General features: G+C 44.6%; 1 pseudogene; it reads right to left on the bottom strand.

Annotated features, from left to right (window-relative positions):
* Positions 1 to 20725: 20725 nt before the first annotated feature.
* LOC116810502 (nucleophosmin-like) lies at positions 20726 to 21884 on the bottom strand (annotated as a pseudogene).
* Positions 21885 to 22110: the final 226 nt, after the last annotated feature.

The following is a 22110-nucleotide window of genomic DNA, read 5'->3' as shown; positions in this document are numbered from 1 at the left end:
GAAGATATCCACAAGAAGATGAATCTGTGTTGCATTTTGCTACCGAGAAGTGTGCACAAGGATTGTCCATCCTGGCAACTGAAGGCAGAGGAAATTGCTGAGCCCTTCAGAATAGATGAAAGGAATTTCAAAGCAACAAGATGCTGGTGTGAGTGATTCATATAAGACACATCACTATCATTGTGTCATGGTTTCAGTAGTAGTATTTTCGTTCCTGGTCCATAAAATAATGGTGCATCTGGCAGTCAATTATGTCTTGGATCAAATGAAATTCCCCCAAATTGCAAATGCCACAAAGTTTAGCTATGCCTTGGAGCTGACAGTACTGAGCTGGATGTGAGGAAGTGAGGCCCCCAGGAATGATGAGGCAACATAGAAAGGCCAGGCTTCTCTTGTGGGATTCTGGGTGGCACCAAAAAGTGAACACGGGATTGACTTATAACTGGTATGGGAGGAAAACTTTAATGTATGAAATACAGTAGCTAGAGATGAAAAATGACAAAGCTGTCACTTGGAGAAGTGATCTCTCCTCTGCCCTAGGCTCACTAGAGACCTCCTCTACTCAGGGGGTGTGCTGGTCCATTTTGCATTGCTATGAAGAAATACCTGAGGCTGAGTAATTCATAAAGAAAAGAGGTTTATTTGGCTCATGTTTCTGCAGGCTGTACAAGCATGGCACCAACATCTGCTCAGCTTCTGGTGAGGCCTCAGGAAGCTTCTACTCATGGTGGAAGGCAAAGGGAGAGCAAGCGAGTCCCATGTCAAGAGAGGGAGCAAGAGAGGGAGGAGGGAGGTCCCAGACTCTTTTTAACAATCAGATCCTGCATGAACTCATTACCATGGAGAGGGCACCAAGCCATTCATGAGAGATCAGCACCCATGACCCAAACACCTCCCAGCAGGCCCCACTTCCAATATTGGGGATCACGTTTCAACATAATTGGAGGGGACGAACATCCAAACCATATCATGGGGGATATGCAGAAACTTAATGACCCTCACATTAGGGAAACAGCAAGCCCCAGAAGGGCCCCTAAGGGCCCCTGCTGGGCCAGGTGTGGCCCTCTAGTGGCTGTGAGAGGCTGTCCAGGGATCCCAGAGGAGGGCGGCAGAAGAGAGACTAAGGGCAGCAGCCAGGCACCAGTTAGTGTGGAAATATTCTAATATTTAGAAAATCACTGTGGTCACATTGGTGTTTACTGGTCAAATATCAGCTCTGCTGTCCTGTATACCATGAAAGTTAAAAGCCAAATTGTGGAAGTCTGGGCACAGTGGCTCACGCCTGTAATCCCAGCACTTTGGGAGGCGGAGACAGGCAGATCACTTGAGGTCAGGAGTTCGAGACCAGCTGGACAACATAGTGAAACCCTGTCTCTACAGAAAATACAAAAATTGGCCAGGTGTGGTGGCAGGCACCTGCTATCCCAGCTACTCAGGAGGATAAAGCAAGAAAATCCCTTGAGCCCGGGAGGCAGAGGTTGCAGTGAGCTGAGATCGTGCCACTGCACCCCAGCCTGGATGACAGAGTGAGACCCTGCCTCCAAAAAAAAAAAAAAAAAAAAGAGCCTGGCTGTGGAGTCAGACACAGGCCTGAATCCCTGCAGGATGACCTTAACTCAGTCATTTAACTTCTTATAGTCTCATTTGTTTTTTTCATTTTTGTAATGGGGAAAATATTTGATTCTACAGGTTTCTTGGAATTAAATGAGGTAAGATAGGTATAATACTTCAGCATGGGGCCCAGCACATAGAAAGTACTCCACAAACCAAAGCTGCTAGCACTTCTCATGCACAAGGAGCCAGGTAATTTGTCCAGTCATTAGTGGATGACTCACTTTGGACTGCCTATGTTGAAGATGTGGGGTTAGGGTTTGACTGTTGATAGCCATTAAAAGACAACCACAATGAGAACATCTGGTTTCCACTGAAATTCTAGTCTGTCTCTGTGTTATTTGAGTCAGCTTAGGATTTCTTCCCCCTACCTCCAAAACAACTGAAAGCTTTGTACTACATTTACCATTGCTAAGTGGGTTGAAAATGTTCTTTATTTAAAAACAGGCCCTAGGGCAGTATGAGAGACAGCTATTTATTTTGGCAAGTTGTCTTTCCATTAAGTACATATTACACAGTCAACTCACCATGGTAAAGCAGTTGAGACATTTCTCACTGACCTTTCTAGTCCCAATTATTTAATGCTTAGCAAATCCTGTATGGATAATATCATCAAAATTTGCAGTTAATGGGTGAATTTAGCACTGTCTGTGTCTTTAAAATATGCTTTCTCATCCTAATTAATGCTTATTTTGTACTGTTTTTCACTATTATACATACTATTACAGTTAATACACTTGTAGTTACATCTTTGTGCCTTTGTCTAATTATTTCCTTAGAAATTCTTAGAAACAGAATGCCTAGAATAAGTGGCATACAGATTTTTTTAATGAACATATATTGCCCTCCAGAAAGTTTTTACCCATTTATAATTTTAGCAATAGTGTATGAAGGTATATTTCCCCATACCCTCAACATTTAAATCTTTACTAATCTGGTAGGCAAAAATGTGATCTTACTGCTTATTGCTTCAATTTGCATTTCTTCAGTTACTCATTAGTTAAGCAGCTTCATGTTTGCTTATAAAATGGATTTCTTACTCTGTGAAATTTCTCTTTAAACCTTTTGCTGATTCTTCCAAAGACTGCTGATACTTTTACTCAGTTATAAGCATTCTTTAAAATGTATACAATAAATTTAAATACGGGCCAGGCATAGTGGCTTATGCCTGTAATCCCAGTGCCTTGGGAGGCCAACTCAGGAGGATCACTTGAGCCCAGGAGTTCAAGCCTGCAATGAGCTATGCTCCCGCCACTGCACTCCAGCCTGGGCAACAGAACGGTCTCTAAAAATAAAATAAAATAATATAAACACAAATGAAGAACTCATAGAATCATGACTTTGTCAAAATCTACTTCCCAAAGGCCCTGCTATGGTCTGTGTCCCCCCAAAATTCAAATGTTGAAATTTAATTGCAATATGATAGTATTAAGAGGTGGAGGTGATTACATCATGAAGGTAGAGGCCTCATAAGTGAGAATAACGACCTTATCAAAGAGGTGCAGATCTTGCTCTGTCACCCAGGCTGGAGTGCAGTGGTGCCTTCATGGCTCACTGCAGCCTCAACCTCCCAGGCTCAAGTGATTCTCCCACCTCAGCCTCCCAAGTAGCTGAGACTACAGGCTTGCACCACCATTCCCAGCCAATTTTTTGTATTTTTTGTAAAGATGGGGTTTGACCATGTTGCCCAGGTTGGTCTTGAACTCCTGGGTTCAAGATATCTGCCAGACTCAGCCTCCCGAAGTGCTGGAATTACAGGCATAAGCCACTGCACACAGCCTTTAGGATTCTTAATATTTAGCAAAGTTTTAACTACATAATAAATACTCAAATACCTATCATATCTATGTATCATAAAACCTACTAATAATGTAACAGAATTTTTAAGATTAAGTAATATTAAGTGTACTAAATATTAAGTATTATTAATATTACTCTTTTTAACAATCAGATCCTGATTAATATTACTTAATATTTAATACACTTAATATTACTTAATATTTAATACAATATTAAGTATTATTTAATATATTTAATATGTAAGTATTATTTAATATACTTAATATTTAATGTTTTAATTACTTAATAATATTAAACAATATTTAAAACTTAATATTAAGTATATTATTAATGAACTGTTATTTAGTTTCTAGATTTGTAAAATGGGAAGGTAGAAAAGAGGATAGATAGGAAGGCAAATGGAAAAATAAGGTATTCTTTTTAGGTCATAGAATTCTTCAATTAAAAGGAGTCTTAAATATTATTAATCTAATACCTCTATTTTACAGAAGAAAATGAGACTCAGAAAGAAGTGATTAATCTGTGTTCTTTCTTTTTTAAAAAATAAGACCATAAATATTGTTTTGTAGCATGTTTATGTTTCATTTATAAAACATGAACAACTCCTCACATCTTTAGATTATCTTTGATAGCATCATTTTTAATGACTGTGTGATATTTTAGTATAAGAATATGTGTCAATTTATTTAACCAATCCCAAAGAAGCATTTTAACCTATAATATAAATATTACTGATTCTAAGTAGTAAAAAGAAAAACAAAAAACTATAAAGCATGGAGCCTGGTTTTCAAGAAGTGCATATTTTGTTACTTTGGTATAAAAACAAAACTCTAGGCCAGGCGCGGTGGCTCACACCTGTAATCCCAGCACTTTGGGAGGCCAAGGCAGGTGGATCACCTGAGGTCAGGAGTTCGAGACCAGCCTGCCCAATATGGAGAAACCCCCTCTCTACAAAAAATACAAAAATTAGCCGGGTGTGGTGGTGCACACCTATAATCCCAGCTACTCAGGAGGCTGCAGGAGAATCTCTTGAACCTGGGAGGCAGAGGTCGCAGTGAGCCAAGATCACGCCACTGCACTCCAGCCAGCCTGGGAGACAAAGCGAGACTCCATCTCAAAAAAAAAAAACAAAAACAAAATCTCTGTCCTCCGGTGTTACCTGGCAGAGACTTTGGCAGCAGATGATCAGCATCCTAGGAGATGATTATGTGAATATAAAAGGAAACCACCTATAATTCCAATGTTTTGAGAGGCCAAAGCAGGAGAATCTCTTGAGGCCAGAAGTTCAAGACCAGCCTGGGCAACATAGTGGGCCCCTTTCCCCATCTCTAATAAAAAATAAAATAAAATAAAAATGAATTTCAAAAAATATTCTGTAAGAAAAATTCATCCTACCCCATTAATAGAATTTATACTCATTCTAAATCAATGAGCCAGAATAATGGGGTTTTACTTTATTTCACAGAATCAGAGGGTCTTGCAGTAGGAAGGGAATTTCAAAGCTACTTAATCCAAAACACCCATTCAATAGCTAGATCCCATCCAGCAGCCTCTCCATGAAGTTCTGCAGCAAGACCGACGTGACAGAGACAGCCTCACTTTCTGAAGGCAGTTAGAAAGTGCTTCGATATGCTGATACAGGATCTATTTCCTTGAAACTTCCTCCCACTTGTTTACCAAACAATACTTTTGGGACCAAACAGAACGAGTTGAATTCCCCTGCCATATGGCAGCACTTGTAGTGTTTGGAGACAGTTCTGATGGCCTCTCCCAACATACGCCATCCCCACCCTCTTCCTGCCCCACCTTCTCTAGACTAACATCTCCAGCTCCTCATATGGTGGCCATTGTTCTTGTCCCTTGACATCTGCCTTGTTTTTTCCTGAATATGATCCAGTTTGTCCACATTCCTCAAAGGGTGGGCCTACAGTAGTCTTGATAAGGGGTTGCAAATTCAGATACCTCCAGGGATTAGACCCTAACTAGAGATAAACATGAGGTCCCTGGGGTGACTCACATCTGTAATCCCAGCACTTTGGGAGGCAGAGACAGGTGGATCACAAGGTTAGGAGTTTGAGACTATCCTAGCCAACTTAGTGAAAGGCTGTCTCTACTAAAAATAAAAATACAAAAATTAGCCAGGCATGGTGGCGCACACCTGTAGTCCCAGCTACTCGGGAGGCTGAGGCAGGAGAATCGCTTGAACCCGGTAGGCAGAGGTTGCAGTGAGCCAAGATGGTGCCACTGCACTCCAGCCTGGGTGACAGAGCAAGACTCTGTCTCAAAAAAAAGAAAGATAAAACATGCAATTGTGGCCCAGTATAAAGACATGAGGAATGGTGGGAGCTGGACTTAGCCCTGATTTAAGGCTTTCATATTCGAAACTTTAAACTTAGGTGCTGGTCAAAGAGTATTGGGGCGTGGAGTCATATTTGCCCTTCTAGGCCACTGGTTATCTGATCAAGGTAAAGCTGCCCCCTCCCTGATACTAAAAGGCAGTTGTCACTATATTGGCTATGATGTTTATAATCAGCTCTCCTCTTTGAATATGTCCTCTTATCAACTCATTTTTGCCTTTGGTGGGGTAGCTCATTACTTTAGTCTGGTCAAGACATTTTAGGATTCTGATTCTATAGTATTACTGAGACAAATGGTTCCCTATCGTGTGTGTGTGTGTGTGTGTATGTGTGTGTGTATGTATACGTGTGTATATATACATAATTTGTATATTACGCATTATATAATTTATACATTATATAAATGTTGAATTTTACTTGAGCCGTGTCATCCTGGAAAACAGTAAAGGCTAAGAAATCCCCCCCACGCTTTGTGTTGGAGAGAATGGCTTCCTGAAAAGAACCACCTTTCCCATATGACATACATAAGACCTATAGATGCCCCCCCAACTTGTTAACAAGGCCAGACCCTACTGCTTCTCTAGACTGATCAATCAGAACAAAATGCTTGTTCAGCACACCTTGGTTCAGCTGCCCTCCTTCCCCCAGGCTCCTAAACTCTGTCCTGCCTCAGCCTAAGCCAGCACACAGCCCCTCCCGAGAACAGACTGGCCTCAGGGTCAAACATTCTCTCATCTACTGTCCCATCACATCGCCTTTCATCCCACTTCTCCATACCTGGTTCTCTTTGCGTTTACTCCTCTCTGTACAAGAAAACCTCATCCGGGCACGGTGGCTCACACCTGTAATCCCAGCACTTTGGGAAGCCGAGGCAGGCAGACCACAAAGTCAAGAGATCGAGACAATCCTGGCCAACATGGTGAAACCCCGTTTCTACCCAAAATACAAAAATTAGCTGGGCATGATGGCGCACGCCAGTAGTCTCAGCTACTCGGGAGGCTGAGGCAGGAGAATCGCTTGAACCCGGGAGGCGGAGGTTGCAGTGAGCCAAGATGGAGCCACTGTATTCCAGCCTGGCAACAGAGCAAGACTTCATCTTAAAAAAAAAAAAGAAAACCTCTTTTTGCCTAACCGTAGGAAGCTTGCAGATCTTACAGTCAATGCATTCTCCCTATCGCAACAGTCCCTCCCTCTTACTGCAAGAGTCTTTTTCTCCTCCTTGCAATAATCCTTTTGAATAAAATCTCTTCTTACCTGGTCCAGATTTACTTGACAATATACATTATAATAATCTGTTAATATTATTATATTAGCTCACCTAAGGTTGCTTTTTTAAGAAAAAAAAAAGGAGACGGGCTCACTGTCATCCAGAGACACTGCTGGAGTGCAATGAGGCAGTCATAGCTCGCTGCAGCCCTGAATTCCTGGGTACAAGTGATTCTCCCACCACAGCCTCCCAAATAACTAGGACTACAGCTGTGCGCCACCATACCCAGCTAATTTTTGAACTTTTTTGTAGAGACAAGGTCTTGCTATGTTGCCCAGGCTGGTCTCAAATACCTGAGCTCAAGTGATCCTCCCACCTCAGTTTCCCAAAGTGTTGGGAATACAGGCGTGAGCCGCCACACTTAGCTAGTTTGAATTTATTTTAGCACCATTGAATCACAGTGATTGTCATCCTAAATCTTTTTCCCATATGCTGCTGTTAAACCTCAGCTCCCCTCTCCAAGCGTGTCCTCTTATCAACTGATTTTTTTTCCTCTGATGGAGCATCTCATTACTTCAGCCTGGTCAAGGCATTTTAGGATTCTGATTCCTATAATATTACTGAGGCAAAGTGGTTCTCTATCATTTACTAAATTGGTCAAATAAATTGCTTCATTTATGTCATCAATAAAACATGCTTATAATACAGGACCAAAAGTTGAGTCTTCAGGAATGTTTAGAAACCTTTCTCCCAATCCCTTTTATTAATAGTTAACGTAGAGTAGCCAACTGTATAATGTAGAGGTAACACATTAAATATGAAAAATCACTGGCATTTCCTTAAGGCAGAGACACTTCATAAATATTTGTTAAATGAATGGTTCAAGAAGGAGCCACAACTACATTTCAATTTAATATTGTTTGATTTAATTGAGCATTTATATTAAGTTCTATTCTTACAAATTAAAAAAAAAAATACCAGTATACTCCAGAGAAGAAAAAGAAAGAAAAGGGCCGGGCACGGTGGCTCAAGCCTGTAATCCCAGCACTTTCGGAGGCCGAGGCGGGTGGGTCACTTGAGGTTAGGAGTTCGAGATCAGCCTGGCCAACATGGTGAAACTCTGTCTCTAATAAAAATAGAAAAATTAGCCGGGCATGGTGGTGCATGCCTGTAATCTCTGTTACTCAGGAGGCTGAGGCAGGAGAATTGCTTGAACTCAGGAGGCAGAGGTTGCAGTGAGCCATTGCACTCCAGCCTGGGTGACAGAGCAAGACTCTGTCTCAAAAAAAAAAGAAAAGAAAAGAAAAAGAAAGAAAGGCCGGGCACAATGGCTCATGCCTGTAATCCCAGCACTTTGGGAAGCCAAGGTGGAAAGGATTGCTTCAGCCCAGAAGTTTGAGACCAGCCTCCACAACATGGCAAAACCTCGTCTCTAAAAAAATGCAAAAAGAAGCCAGATGTGGTGTCATGCACCTGTAGTCCCAGCTACTTGGGAGAGTCAAGTGGGGAATCACTCGAGCCCAGGAGTTCTAGGCCGCAGTGTGCTGTGATTGCACCACTACATTCCAGCCTGGGCAACAGAGCAAGACCCTATAAAAAGAAAGAAAAAGACAGACAGACAAACAGACAGAAAGAAGAAAGAAAGAAAGAAAGAAAGAAAGAAAGAAAGAAAGAAAGAAAGAAAGAAAGAAAGAAAGAAAAAGAAAAAGAGAAAGAAGGAAATTAACTGGCTCTGAATCATGTATTCATCTTCTGAATAGGTGAATATCATAGTAGAAACCACTTTTTACAATTTTCATTCATTTATTCAACAAATATTAATATTTATTGTATACCTACTGGTACCAGACACTATTCTAGGCACCAAGGATAAAGAAGTAAACAAAACAGAGTTCCTACCCTTGTTGAGCTCACATTCTAGTAGGGAACATACAGTAAACAAGTAAGCCAATCCATAGATAATATAACGTCAGCTCATAATAAGGGCCATGTAGAAAAATAGAGCAGGGGCCAGGCACGGTGGCTCACACCTAATCCCAGTACTTTGGGAGGCCGAGGTGGGTGGATCACCTGAGGTCAGGAGTTTGAGACCAGCCTGGCCAACATGGCGAGACCCCTGTCTCTGCTAAAAATACAAGAATTAGCCGGGCGTGGTGGCGCATGCCTGTGGTCCCAGCTACTTGGGAGGCTGAGGCAGGAGAATTGCTTGAACCTGGGAGGCGGAGGTCGCAGTGAGCTGAGATCGCGCCAATGAACTCCAGCCTGGGTGCAATGAGACAGAGTGAGACCTGTCTCAAAAAAATACATTCAATAAATAATAATAATAATAATAAAAGTTAAACTTTAAAATAGAGCAGGATCGGGGACAGAGAAGGATGGGGCAGAGTGACACTTCAGACAGAGTCGTCAGGAAAAGGCCCTTGGAAAGCGAATAAAGGTGGAGAAGCCAGGCAAACACCTGACAGTAGAACATCCCAGCCCAAGAGAAAGGCAAGGGCAAAGGTCTCTCGTGGAAACATGGCTAGTTTTTTTGAGGGACAAAAAGGAAAGCCAGCGTGGCCACAGCAGAGTAAGAAGGAGGTAGAAAATGTGATGTGAGCCGGGCAGGAACCAGGTCATGTACGGCCTAGAAAGCCATGTAAGGACCTTAGATTTCGTCCGATGTGTTTGGAAGCCATCGGAGGACTGAGAACAGGAGCATGACGTGGTCTACTTTTTATTTTGAGAGATCGCTTTGGCTGTTGGGTAAGAAATACACTGAACTTAGAAGGGACAAGAGAGACTTGATCTTTTTTTTATTTGTGTATTTCTTACATCTTTTTTACAACTCTGGTAAGTACCTGTTTAGAGTTTTTAAACATTTCAGCACCAATGAAATGGACGGGATTAGTGTAGTGCCCAATCAAAGATGCATGAGCTTTAGAATAGTTGCTTTAAAAGTTATTGTAAAGTTCACCTATCCATGAAATGTGAAATGCTTAGGTTGAAAATTACTTCCAACTGTTCTTGAAGATATGTGTACCAAGTAACTAATGTAGCTCTGCACATGTCAGAACCCTAGAGGCAAACAGCTAAGGTTAGTCTCAACAATGCTTCTTTTAAGAAAGTAGATGCCAGTGCCATTTCAAACAAAATTGTACAGAAACTGTAAGGCTATCAAAGCAGAGGTAAAGAAGCAAGAGGAAATACTGAAGTAAAAAGCTCTGCGTTTTCAATATGCTGTGTGTGCTATTAACCGTAAAAACTGCACGTATAAATGTATTCAATCGACGCTCCATTATATGATATGCACTGCTAGTGATTACTCAAAATCCACCACCATCCTCTAACTTTTACCTTGTGAACTAAACCCCAATTTGATTCAGAACAGTGGTGTGCCTGGTCTTGGGTGAATCAAAATTGGTCTAAACTGTTCACTGATAACCCTTCCGTGCCTTTCCACCTTCCTTTGAAAGTGGAGGTGGCCAAATGACCCAGTTCCAGCCAATGAGACATAAGCAGAAATCTGCTTGGGGGTGTGGTCTGGGGGTGTGAATATGATAGTAGAACCTTCTTTTCTTTCTTTTTTGGTGGCATCTGTGAACCATTCACTTTCTAATTGTGGATCACACAGTCTTTTCATGGCTCATGTTACTGTCTTATAACTTCCAACCCCTCTTTCCACCCCCATTCTTAAGTGAAAGATAAAACAAAAAAGGAGGCCAGTTGGAATTTATTTTCCTCCCTGTGTAGCAGATGTTAAAGCTTTAACTTTACTGACAAAAATTGTTTGACACAGCTGGCTTCCCCTTCCCCCTCTCTTCCTGCCTTGTTTGTGGGCGTGTGGGCTACTACTACTCAGGCATGCTGCAACAATGGGGGAAAAGCCAAGAGATTTACCAGGATGCTGGTCCTAATGTCATTAGCCACCAAACCAACACTGTTAGCGGTGGAAGTTAACCGGGTCATAAGGCACCAAAATACGTTACCATTCACAAATCTGCATAGGTCTGCAGCAACCTCAATTCTTGCCTCCTCAGAAGAAAGAATTCGACCAAGGGGCATAAGGCAGAAGACACTGAGGCAAGTTTTAGAGCGGGAGTGAAAGTTTATTAAAAAGCTTTAGAGCAGGAGCAAAAGGAAGTAAAGTACACTTGGAAGTGGGCCAAGCGGGAGACTTGAGAGAGCCAAGTGTGCGGTTTGACCTTTTGACTTGGGGTTTTATATGTTGGCATACTTCTGGGGTCTGCATCTCTTCCCCAGATTCTTCCTCACGGTGGGTTTCCACATGCACAGTGGCCTGCCAGCACTTGGGAGGTAAGCATGCCCAGTGTGTTTACTGGAATTGTATGCATGCTCACCGGAGGCATTCTCCCTTACCGGACCAATGTCCCCAGGAGGTCGTATACCATTAAACTCCACCATTTTGCCTTAATGTGCATGTGTGAGCTCACTTGCCCAACTCCTGCGATCTTATTGAGAGGTGACAGCATGCTGGCAGCCCTTGCAGCCCTCGCTTGCTCTCGGCGCCTCCTCTGCCTGGACTCTCACTTTGGCGGCACTGGAGAAGCCCTTCAGCCCACCGCTGCACTGTGGGAGCCCCTTTCTGGGCTGGCCAAGGCCGGAGCCGGCTCCCTCAGCTTGCAGGGAGGTGTGGAAGGAGAGGTGTGAGCCGGCACCGGGCTGCGCGCAAGGCTTGCGGGCCAGCTGGAGTTCCGGGTGGGCGTGGGCTTGGCGGGCCCCGCAGTCAGAGCTAAGCACCCGGGCCAGCGGCTGCGTAGGGTGTACTGGGTTCCCCAGCAGTGCCGGCCCACCGGCCCTGCGCTCGATTTCTCGCAGGGCCTTAGCTGCCTTCCCGCGGGGCAGGGCTCGGGACCTGCAGCCCGCCATGCCTGAGCCTCCCCCACTCCGTGGGCTCCTGTGCGGCCCGAGCCTCCCCGACAAGCGCCGCCCCCTGCTCCAGGGCGCCCAGTCCCATCAACCACCCAAGGGCTGAGGAGTGCAGGCGCACAGCGAGGGACTGGCAGACAGCTCCACCTGCGGCCCCCGTGCGAGATCCACGGGGTGAAGCCAGCTGGGCTCCTGAGTCTGGTGGGGACTTGGAGAACCTTTATGTCTAGCTAAGGGATTCTAAATACACCAATCAGCACTCTGTATCTAGCTCAAGGTTTGTAAACACACCAATCAGCACCCTGTGTCTAGCTCAGGGTTTGTGAGTGCACCAATCAACACTCTGTATCTAGCTACTCTGGTGGGGACTTGGAGAACCTTTGTGTGGACACTCTGTATCTAGCTAATCTAGTGGGGACCTGGAGAACCTTTGTGTCTAGCTCAGGGATTGTAATCAGCACCCCGTCAAAAAAGACCACTCGGCTCTCTGTAAAATAGACCAATCAGCAGGATGTGGGTGGGGCCAGATAAGAGAACAAAAGCAGGCTGCCTGAGCCAGCAGTGGCAACCCGCTCAGGTGCCTTTCCATGTGGTGGGAGCTTTGTTCTTTCGCTCTTTGCAGTAAATCTTCCTGCTGCTCACTCTTTGGGTTCACACTGCCTTTATGAGCTATAACACTCACCGCGAAGGTCCGCAGCTTTACTCCTGAAGCCAGCGAGACCACGAACCCACCAGGAGGAACGAACAACTCCACACGCGCCGCCTCAAGAGCTGTAACACTCACCGCGAATGTCTGCAGCTTCACTCCTGAGCCAGCGAGACCACGAACCCACCAGAAGGAAGAAACTCCGAACACATCCAAACATCAGAAGGAACAAACTCAGGACACACCGCCTTTAAGAATTGTAACACTCACCGCGAGGGTCCACAGCTTCATTCTTGAAGTCAGTGAGACCAAGAACCCACCAATTCCAGACACATTATCAGGAAACCTCTGATCACCAGTTTCAAGTTTTTCCTATCTATAGGTAGATTGCCCTTTCCTGGTACTTGCTGAGACCAATTATTATTTTAGAGAGACAGTTAACAACCACCTGACCATCCATCATCCAATGGTCGCCTGAAATTCCTGGTTGGTGGGGGACCCTCTCCTGCCCTGTTCTTTTCTGACTAGTACTGTAACAACACCATCAGCACCTACTTCCAGACTTCTTTTTAAGAACTAGACACTTTTGTATATTTAAGTCTCTGTAAATTGGGTTTTCTGTTACTTATAGCCAAACGCAATTTTTTTTTTTTTTGGAGAGAGAGTCTTGCTCTGTCGCCCAGGCTGGAGTGCAATGCCTCGGCTCACTGCACCTGTGCCTCCCAGGTTCAGGTGATTCTCCTGCTTCAGCCTCCCAAATAGCTGAGATTACAGGCACGTGCCACCAAGCCCGGCTAATTTTGTATTTCTAGTAAAGACTGGGTTTCACCATGTTGGTCAGGCTAGTCTCAAACTCCTGACCTCTAGTGATCCACCTGCCTCAGCCTCCCAAAGTGCTGGGATTACAGATGTGAACCACTGCACCCAGCCAGGAGCTACACTCTTGATTCAAGACTGCTTTTTCCCCATTTCTTTCCTTTCTTTTTTGATGGCATCTGTGAACCATTCACTTTCTAACTGCGGGTCACACAGACCATGATGAATTTAACAGCAGATGTTAAATTCAAACTTTTTTAATGAGAGCATATTAAAAGCAGCATCTTTTATCCCAGAGCCACTGCCCCCTGCATTTGAAGGCCCAGCCCTCAGGAGAAAGCCTCAGGGATCTTTTCATCCAGGGTGTGGAGGGAAGGCTCTGAAGCTGGGTGCTGCCTCTCCCTCCACCACTTCCCCACCTTGGGCCTTGGGCAAGATTTTGAATCACTCTGGGTCACAGTTTACTCATCCGAAGGGGGTTGGATTAAAGAATCTTGGAAGATTTTCTAGTTCCTGAGTCAATAAATTGCCTCAAAAAATTGAATGTAAAACCACTGGCCATTTTTAGAAAAAAGTTACTTTTCCAATTTTTTTTTTTTTTTTTTTTTTTGAGAGACAGGGTCTTGCATTGTCACCCAGGCTAGAGTGTTGTGGCACCATTGTAGCTCATAACTGCCAGCCAGGTTCAGGCAAGCCTCCCGCCTCACCCTCCAGAGTAGCTAAGACTACAGGTGCACAGCACTGCACCTGGCTCATTTTTGTATTTTTTTTGTAGCGACGGGGGTCTCTGCGCCCAGCCACTTTCCCTCTTTATTCTACTTTCTTTTCTCAATAACCAGAGATCATCTCATTAATTTGGTTTCATGAGAGTTTATTGCTAATCTTAGTCATTTGGGGTGAAGATTCTCAGTTAAGGTAAATGTTTGAGAAGCTGCCCCTTTAATTCAGATCCATATGGTTAATCTGTTTAGAGTTTCACAGGACAAATAATAGTACTTCTCTGCTCTGCTTCAGTATTTTCCTTTTTTGAGACAGAGTCTCCCTCTGTCACCCAGGCTAGAGTGCAATGGCATCATCTTGGCTCACTGCAACCTCTGCCTCCCAGGTTGAAGCAATTCTCCTACCTCAGCCTCCTGATTAACTGAGATTACAGGCGCGGGCTACCATGCCTGGCCAATTTTGTATTTTTATTAGAGATGGGGTTTCGCCATGTTGGTCGGGCTGGTCTGGAACTCCTGACCTCAAGTGATCCACCCGCCTTGGCCTCCCAAAGTGCTGGGATTACAGGCGTGAGCCACCATGCCCAACTGCTTTAGTACCTTCCCCCCGCCCCCCGAGACAGAGTTCTCACTCTGTCGTGCAGGCTGGAGTGCAGTGGTGCAATCTTCGCTCAGTGCACCCTCTGCCTCCCGGGTTCAAGCGATTCTCCTGCCTCGGCCTCCCCAGTAGCTGGGATTACAGGAATGCGCCAATATGCCTGGCTAATTTTTGTAATTTTAGTAGAGACGGGGTTTCACCAAGTTGGCCAGGCTGTTTATAAACTGCTGACCTCAGGTGATCCGCCCACCTCAGCCTCCCAAAGTGCTGGGATTACAGGGGTGAGCCACTGCACCTGGCCTGTGCTTCAGTACTTTTGATGTGAGAGGTATTTATTGTTCATGCCTGACCATAACACCTGTATGTTATTAAATTTTCTGTCTCTCTCTCTCACACACACACACACACACACACACACACTCTCTCTCTCTCTCTCTATGATCCTTCTGGCTAAATCAGTTTTCCGAATCTTTTGACTTCTGTCCTGAAAAGCAGCTCCACCTGATTCACAAGTGTCCAGCCTTCTTTTCTCATTCACACTCTGATACAGTCACCTCACAACCTCACAGCCCTCTGACTACAGATCTTATGGGTGTCAACTTCTCCGGGGTGCCTTTCTAGATACCCAGGCCGGATTCTTTGTAAAACAATGGGTTACAGAGAAAATGAAGGGTGAAAAAGGAACTTTCCTTGCTCTTTCTTCTTAAGGACTAGACTAGCGTGGTGAACAGGAGCACTTTTCACAGGCAGTCATGGCCACCATAACAGAGAAATACAAGCTTTTACTCAAGTAGAGAAAGAAAAAGCAAGATCCAAGCTCACACAATTCCATCTCTGATTTAACCCCAGAAAATGCCTGAGGCCAATTCACTTAAGACTTATTTACATTTTATAGCTCATTTTTACTACAGCATTGTGAGCCTCTTATTCTGCCCAATTTTGTCATATTTCAACAAATGAAATGGGATTTTGCTGTTCAGCTGCCTAAAGAACAGAAACATTTGCTGAAGAGAAATATAAGAAGCCAAGGAACATAGACCTGGTTATTATTTCTCATCGTTATCACCCAAGAACATCTAGCACGCCTTTTTCTTCTTCCTTGTGAGGAAGCTGGAAGCTTTAAGGCCCAAGTCTGAGCCACATGCTTTTCACTTCCTGGCCTCCTCCCTGGGCCTCCGCAATACCCGCTGCACACACAAAGGCTCCATCCTCTGCTTGCAGACTCGGGCACCACCACTTCTACATTTTTTTTTTAGAAGTAAATGAGGCATAAAAAGTCAATACTCTGCATACATATCATCCCCAAATAATAAATGGCTGCCTGCTGGCCCCATCCATTCCCTTGATTTGTACTGACCCTTGCGTGGCTCCAAACCTTCTCAGCTTCATGAAGCACTTTCATGTTCATTAATGTCAGAGTCCTCTCCCTAAACCTGAGAGAAGGGTATCCTTCTCTTTGTGTTACAGAACAGAAAATGGCTGGGCAGAGGGGAGGTGACTGGCCAAGGTCACACAGGTCAGTGGCAGACCCAGAACTCTAACCCCCCAGTCCAGAGTTTATTTTTCTATAATCTGTACAAGGTTCTCCCTTGTTAGAGTAGAGACATCCATAAATCAGAGCCTTACTGGGCAATGTTGGGTTCCAGAAAAAATAGTCTCAGAAGCCAGTCACGGTGGCTTACACCTGTAATCCTATCACTTTGTGAGGCTGAGGTGGGTGGATAGCTTGAGTCCAGGAGTTCGAGACCTGCCCCAGCAATATGGCAAAACCCTGTCTTTGCAAAAAAAAAAAAACCACAAAAAATGAACTGAGCATGATGGCACACATCTGTAGTCCCAGCCACTCAGGAGGCTGAGGTGATAGCATCACCTGAGCCCAGGCAACTGAGGTTGTGCTGAGCTGAGATGGTGCCACTGTACTCCAGCCTAAGTGACAGAGTGAGATCCTGTCTCAAGAGAAAAAAAAAAAGGAAGTCTCAGAAGATGCAGAATGAAGTAGTGCTAAGAACTCAGGCTGTGGAGCCAGAGAACCAAGGTGTGGATCTGAACTCTACCTGCCAATAACCGTATGATGCTGCGTAATTTCGGGAGACTTCATTCATGCGATGCTTCATGTGAGTTGCTCCCCCATGTGAATGACGCCTAAGGTCTTCAGTGCAGCCGTCTTGGGAATTACATGACTTCCCTGTGACTCAGTAGTTCCATCGGAGAAAGGGGCATAATGATAATTATTTCCAAGGCTGTCATGGCAACTGAATAAAACAGAGCCTACAAAGAGCAGATAAAGCCTGGCCCAATCACAGATGCCCCAGATGCCCTGTCTCCTTTGAGGACTATTTCCCTCATCCCCACCCTGCTGGGTATTATCCCTTGCTGTGGAAATGCTTGCCTCTAGTGAACGGCTTCCCCTCCATTCCCTCGGCTACTCTCACAGCTGAGACATCCCATAATCCACACTGTGTCAGGCACTGCACTAAGCCGAAGCATGCATGCTCTTCCTTGATCCCCATGTTTCAGGATCTCCCCTACTCTGTCACTAATCCAGACCCTCACTGAAGAATGAGCACCTCAAGTTGCTCCAGGAGCACCTGGATAAGGGGATTCTCATCTCAGTGCTGCCATTAACACTCTAGGTGACCCGCAGGCCCGGGATGTCCCTGCTCTGAGTCTCAACTAATTCATCTACCAGGAAAGGTGTCTTAATACCTGTCCTGTCCCTTAAGAGAATTGCTGTCTCTATAAGCAGGATGAATCATGTGAAGCCATAAATGAGAGTAGGGAGGAAGGTGAATTCAACGTAAGAGGCTCTGAGTTATTGTTGAAAGAAATGGCCAGGCTCTTACTAACTGCCAAGAACCCCATTTTAAAATCTACCTCTGGGTCAAGCGTGGTGGTTCATGCCTATAATCCCAGTACTTTGGGGGCCTGAGGAGGGAGGATCAGTTGAGCTCAGAAGTTTAAGACCAGCCTGGGCAACATAGTGAAACCTAGTCTCTACAAAAAAAAATTAAAAATTAGCTGGGTGTGGTGGTGGTGTGTCTGTAGTCCCAGCTACTCAGGAGGCTGAGATGGAAGGATCACTTGAGCCCAAGTGGTCAAGTCTGTAGTGAGCCATGATCACGTTGTGCCTGTATACTCCACCCTGGGCGACAGAGCAAGACACTATCTCAAAAAATAAAAATAAAAATCTACCTCTGAGGGCTGGGTGTGGTGGTTCACGCCTATAATCCCAGCACTTTGGGAGGCTGAGGCAGGCAGATCACTGGAGGTCAGGAGTTTGATATGGGCTGACCAACATGGTGAAACCCTGTCTCTACTAAAAATACAAAAATTAGCCAGGCATGGTGGCACAGGCCTGTAATCCCAGCTACTTGGGAGGCTGAGGCAGGAGAATCACTTGAACCTGGGAGGTGGAGGTTGCAGTGACCCGAGATGGCACCATTTCACTCCAGCCTGGGCGACAAAAGCATAACTCTGACTCAAAAAAAAAAAAAAAATCTTCCTCTGAGAAGTACAAACAGAACCTGACAGTATTGGAGGCAGAAATCTAAACACAAACATAGTAAGAAGATAGGAAGCTTCATGTAATGTGCTATGCAATGCTAGAAAGGAGAACATGAGGGAATTCCTGCTGAACTATACTAGGACTCCTAGACTAAGGGAGGGACAGACATCAGAGAACCTTAAGATACTCTGCAGACCTCTTCTGTATTCCTGGTTTCAAGGTGACCATGTGGACTGAGGGCCAAATTACTGCCAATCAGATCCAGCCCACCTGTGTGTCTCTTACCTGCATAAACCCATGGGCAACCATATGGACTCCTCCGTCTTTTCCTTCCCCTGCTCTCCTTTGCATAGTTTTAAAGAATGGAAAAGTAGCAGAGTCCCTGAAGTTAGATGTGGGATATAGTACGTGCCTAGGGTGGTCATGTTTCTGAATGCAAATTCCCCACGGAGTGTATTTATGGGACAATTGGGTGTCATATATGACTTAGAAACTCCCCTAGAGAACTAAGATGTGAACAGGCCAGAGATGTTCCTTCAATTCCATGTGCATGTGCTGAGCACCTGCTGCCACACACCAGGCCTGCTGGGCACTGGACATAGAAAGGGGCAGGAAGCATGAGCCTGGGTCCCCAAGGGTTCATGCCATAATGGGTGGGGCAAGGAGGATTTCGGTTCTGGCTATTTGCTTTCATTATTATCTCAACTGCTTTCATTGGTTTTTTTGTTTTGTTTTGGTTTGGTTTGAGATGGAGTCTCACTCGCGGCTCACTGCAACCTCTGCCCCCTGGGTTGATGTGATTCTTGTGCCTCAGCCTCCTGTAGCTGGAATTACAGGCCCGTGCCACCATGCCTGGCTAATTTTTGTATTTTTAGTAGAGACGGGGTTTCATCATGTTGGGTAGACTGCTCTTGAACTTCTGACCTCAAATGATCTGCCTGCCTCAGCCTCCCAAAGTGCTGCGATTACAGGAGTGAGCCACCATGCCTGGCCTAGGTTTTTTTTTTTTAAATTATTATTATTTACTATGTCTTTTTTTTTTTTCCAGGATGATGGGGGTGAGGGGACAATAGCCCCAGCATCTGGTCATAATTTGTAAATCTCGACGTTCTCCCTAACACCAGCTGGAAATATTTCATGCTCTAGCATCGTTTTACAAGTTGCTGGCAAAAAATAAGCATCCATCTTATTTAAAGACTGTAATAAAATGAGAAAGATGGTTATTTGCCTTATTTTTTGTCTTTTTTTTTCCCTTTATAAAAACAGTTAGTTGTTTGCGGTGCCTTCAAAGAATGTTGTTAATAAAAGCCAGCCTTTACCTTAAACTCTTTATTCAACAGTGAGGTTTGTCAGATACCAAAGGCTGGTTTCTCCTGAAAATCATTAAAGGTCTGGCTCCAAAGAGGTGCAAGCCACCAGTTAACCGGGGCCAGCCTTTGTTTTCCTAGGCTCTGCTGCCCCCTGTCAGAAGCTAAGAATGTTACAGGAAAGAGAATATTTTGGACAAAGGTTTTCACAGAACAGCAGTTTTAGTGCTCTATCAGGTGATGAAATAGAACACTGTCCCACCTTGTGAATGAAGACCAATGAATTATATACTTAAAAATATGCCTACTTTCTTGGCTGCCTAGAATTTTTTGCACAACTCCCAGCAGTAATAACCTGTCTGAAATAATTCAGGCGGCGGCTGTCATTCTCTGAGTACCTCTGCACATGTACAGGGAGCGGCAGACGGGTGCTGGGGGCATGAGGGTGAGTTGTGTGTCCATTCCACGTCGTCATACTGTTTACAGACCATCAGGGAAGACAAGTGAACAGATGACTTCCACGTCGTAGAGCGAGGGAGAAGTGTGTGCGCCCAGGTGCTGGGGGAGCATGTCAATGCAGCACCTTCGCCAGGGGGGTCCTAATGAAGTCGAAGGAGTCCATTCTCAAGGAACTAGCAGGGACCAGCCAGCTGAAGGGGAAGCAAAGGGCTTTTCTGGATAGTGGCAACTGCATGTGCCAAGGCAGAGGCCCCTGGAAGAGGGTGGCAAGTTCTGGCAATAGCAAGAGGGGACTGAATTATTCTCTGAGCACCCCAGCTGCTACTCTGCTGCCTGGCAACTGCTGGTCCCCGGGCCACTTCATCTCCCATCGCCTCAGTGTATGGCCAGGTCAGAGGCCAAGATAAAGGCAAGCAAAAGGGCCCCGGAAGGGGGCTCCAAGGCACACTAAAGTGCTGGCAGTTGCCTTGTGTTCTGCATGCATTCTTTTTTTTCCTTTTTTTTTTTTTTTTTTACTTTATTAAAATACTGAGTTTTATTTCACATGTATATTTTTGTCTCCTCACCATTTCCACGTCTGACCACCGCTACTACTATGTCCTATCATAACATTCCATACATACTTAAAATCAAGCAAAGCATGGAGTTCCATCTTTAAAAACTAAACAGGCATTTTGGACAACACACTCTTGGCAATGGAACCTGGACAACATTTATCAAACACGGTAGGGAAAGTTCTCACTCTGCATTATAAAAACGACAGCCAGATATCAACTGTTACAGAAATGAAATAAGATGGAAATTTTTTAACAAATTGTTTAAACTGTTTTCTTAAAGAGACTTCCTCCACTGCTAGAGATCTTGAATAGCCTCCTGCTCAGTCATCCAGAAGCAATTCTTCACATAACTGATGAACTTGGCTTCCACTTTGGGAAGAGAACCACATTTTTCTATACTTGCTTGCATTTTTGCTTAAATGTCTTCTACAGAACTAGGTCCTTTTAGGTGTTTTAGGAGTTTTTTCCTGTTTTTTGAAGGATTCTTGTCCTTTTGATCTTGGTGTTGATGATGGTTTTGAGTCTTTTCCATTCTGATTTGACTTTTGTGCATTTTTGGCTAGAGTATCTCGAATAGATTTCTTCACTGGCGCTTTTTCTTCAGCTTCCTCATCATCTTCATCATCATCTTCTTCATCAGCAGCAAGTTTTACTTTTTTCTGTGGAAACTTGCTACCACCTCAGACCACTTTCCTGATTTACGTAAGAGATTCACATCCTCCTCCTCTCATCTTCTGACTTTGCATCTTCCTCCACAGCTACTAAGTGCTGTCCACTAATATGCACTGGCCTTGAATCACACTTGAACCTTAAGGCCACTGGTGATGTTATTTCAAAGCCCCCAAGGAAAACCGTTGGCTGTACAGACATTTTCTTGAATTTTCTTTTTTTTTCTTTTTTTTTTTTCTGAGATGGAGTCTCGCTCTGTTGCGCAGTATGGAGTGCAGTGGCGCAATCTCGGCTCACTGCAAGCTCCACCTCCCGGGTTCACGCCATCCTCCTGCCTCAGCCTCCCAAGTAGCTGGGACTACAGGCGCCAGCCACGATGCCCAGCTAATTTTTTTTGTATTTTTAGTAGAGACAAGGTTTCACCGTGTTAGCCAGGATGGTCTCAATCTCCTGACCTTGTGATCTGCCCGCCTCAGCTCGGCCTCCCAAAGTGCTGGGATTACAGGCATGAGCCACCACAGACATTTTCAAAGTTGCCAGTGTTACTTTAATTGGACTGCCTTCGTAATTCATTGCCTCTGCTTCAACAATGTACAATTCATCCTTTGCACCAACCCCTAAACTGACCATTTTTAAAGATAACTGGTCTCATTTTCATCATTATCCACCTTAAAGTGATAATCTTTGTCGGCCTTTAGTTCACAACCGAAAAGATAGTTCTGGGGCCTCAGGGGGCTCATGTCCATGTCCATCGAATCTTCCATCAGGTGGCAGCATGCACTTAGGTGGGAGAGAAGGAGGATGGAGATAAACAAACGGTGCTCCAGAGAACAGCCGCACAGGACGGAATCACACCAGGGATGTTCTGTATGCATTCTATCCACATCCACAAGAGTTCAAATATTTTGCTATCTGGCTGTGCACAGTGGCTTACGCCTGTAATCCCAGCACTTTAGGTGGCTGAGGTAGGTGGATCACTTGAGCCCAGGA

Source organism: Hylobates moloch, unplaced genomic scaffold (assembly GCF_009828535.3).
Source record: "Hylobates moloch isolate HMO894 unplaced genomic scaffold, HMol_V3 SCAFFOLD_1, whole genome shotgun sequence".
In the NCBI taxonomy this organism is placed as follows: domain Eukaryota; kingdom Metazoa; phylum Chordata; class Mammalia; order Primates; family Hylobatidae; genus Hylobates; species Hylobates moloch.
The sequence above is the reverse complement of the archived record's forward strand: the minus strand, read 5'-3'. Positions and strand labels throughout refer to the sequence as shown.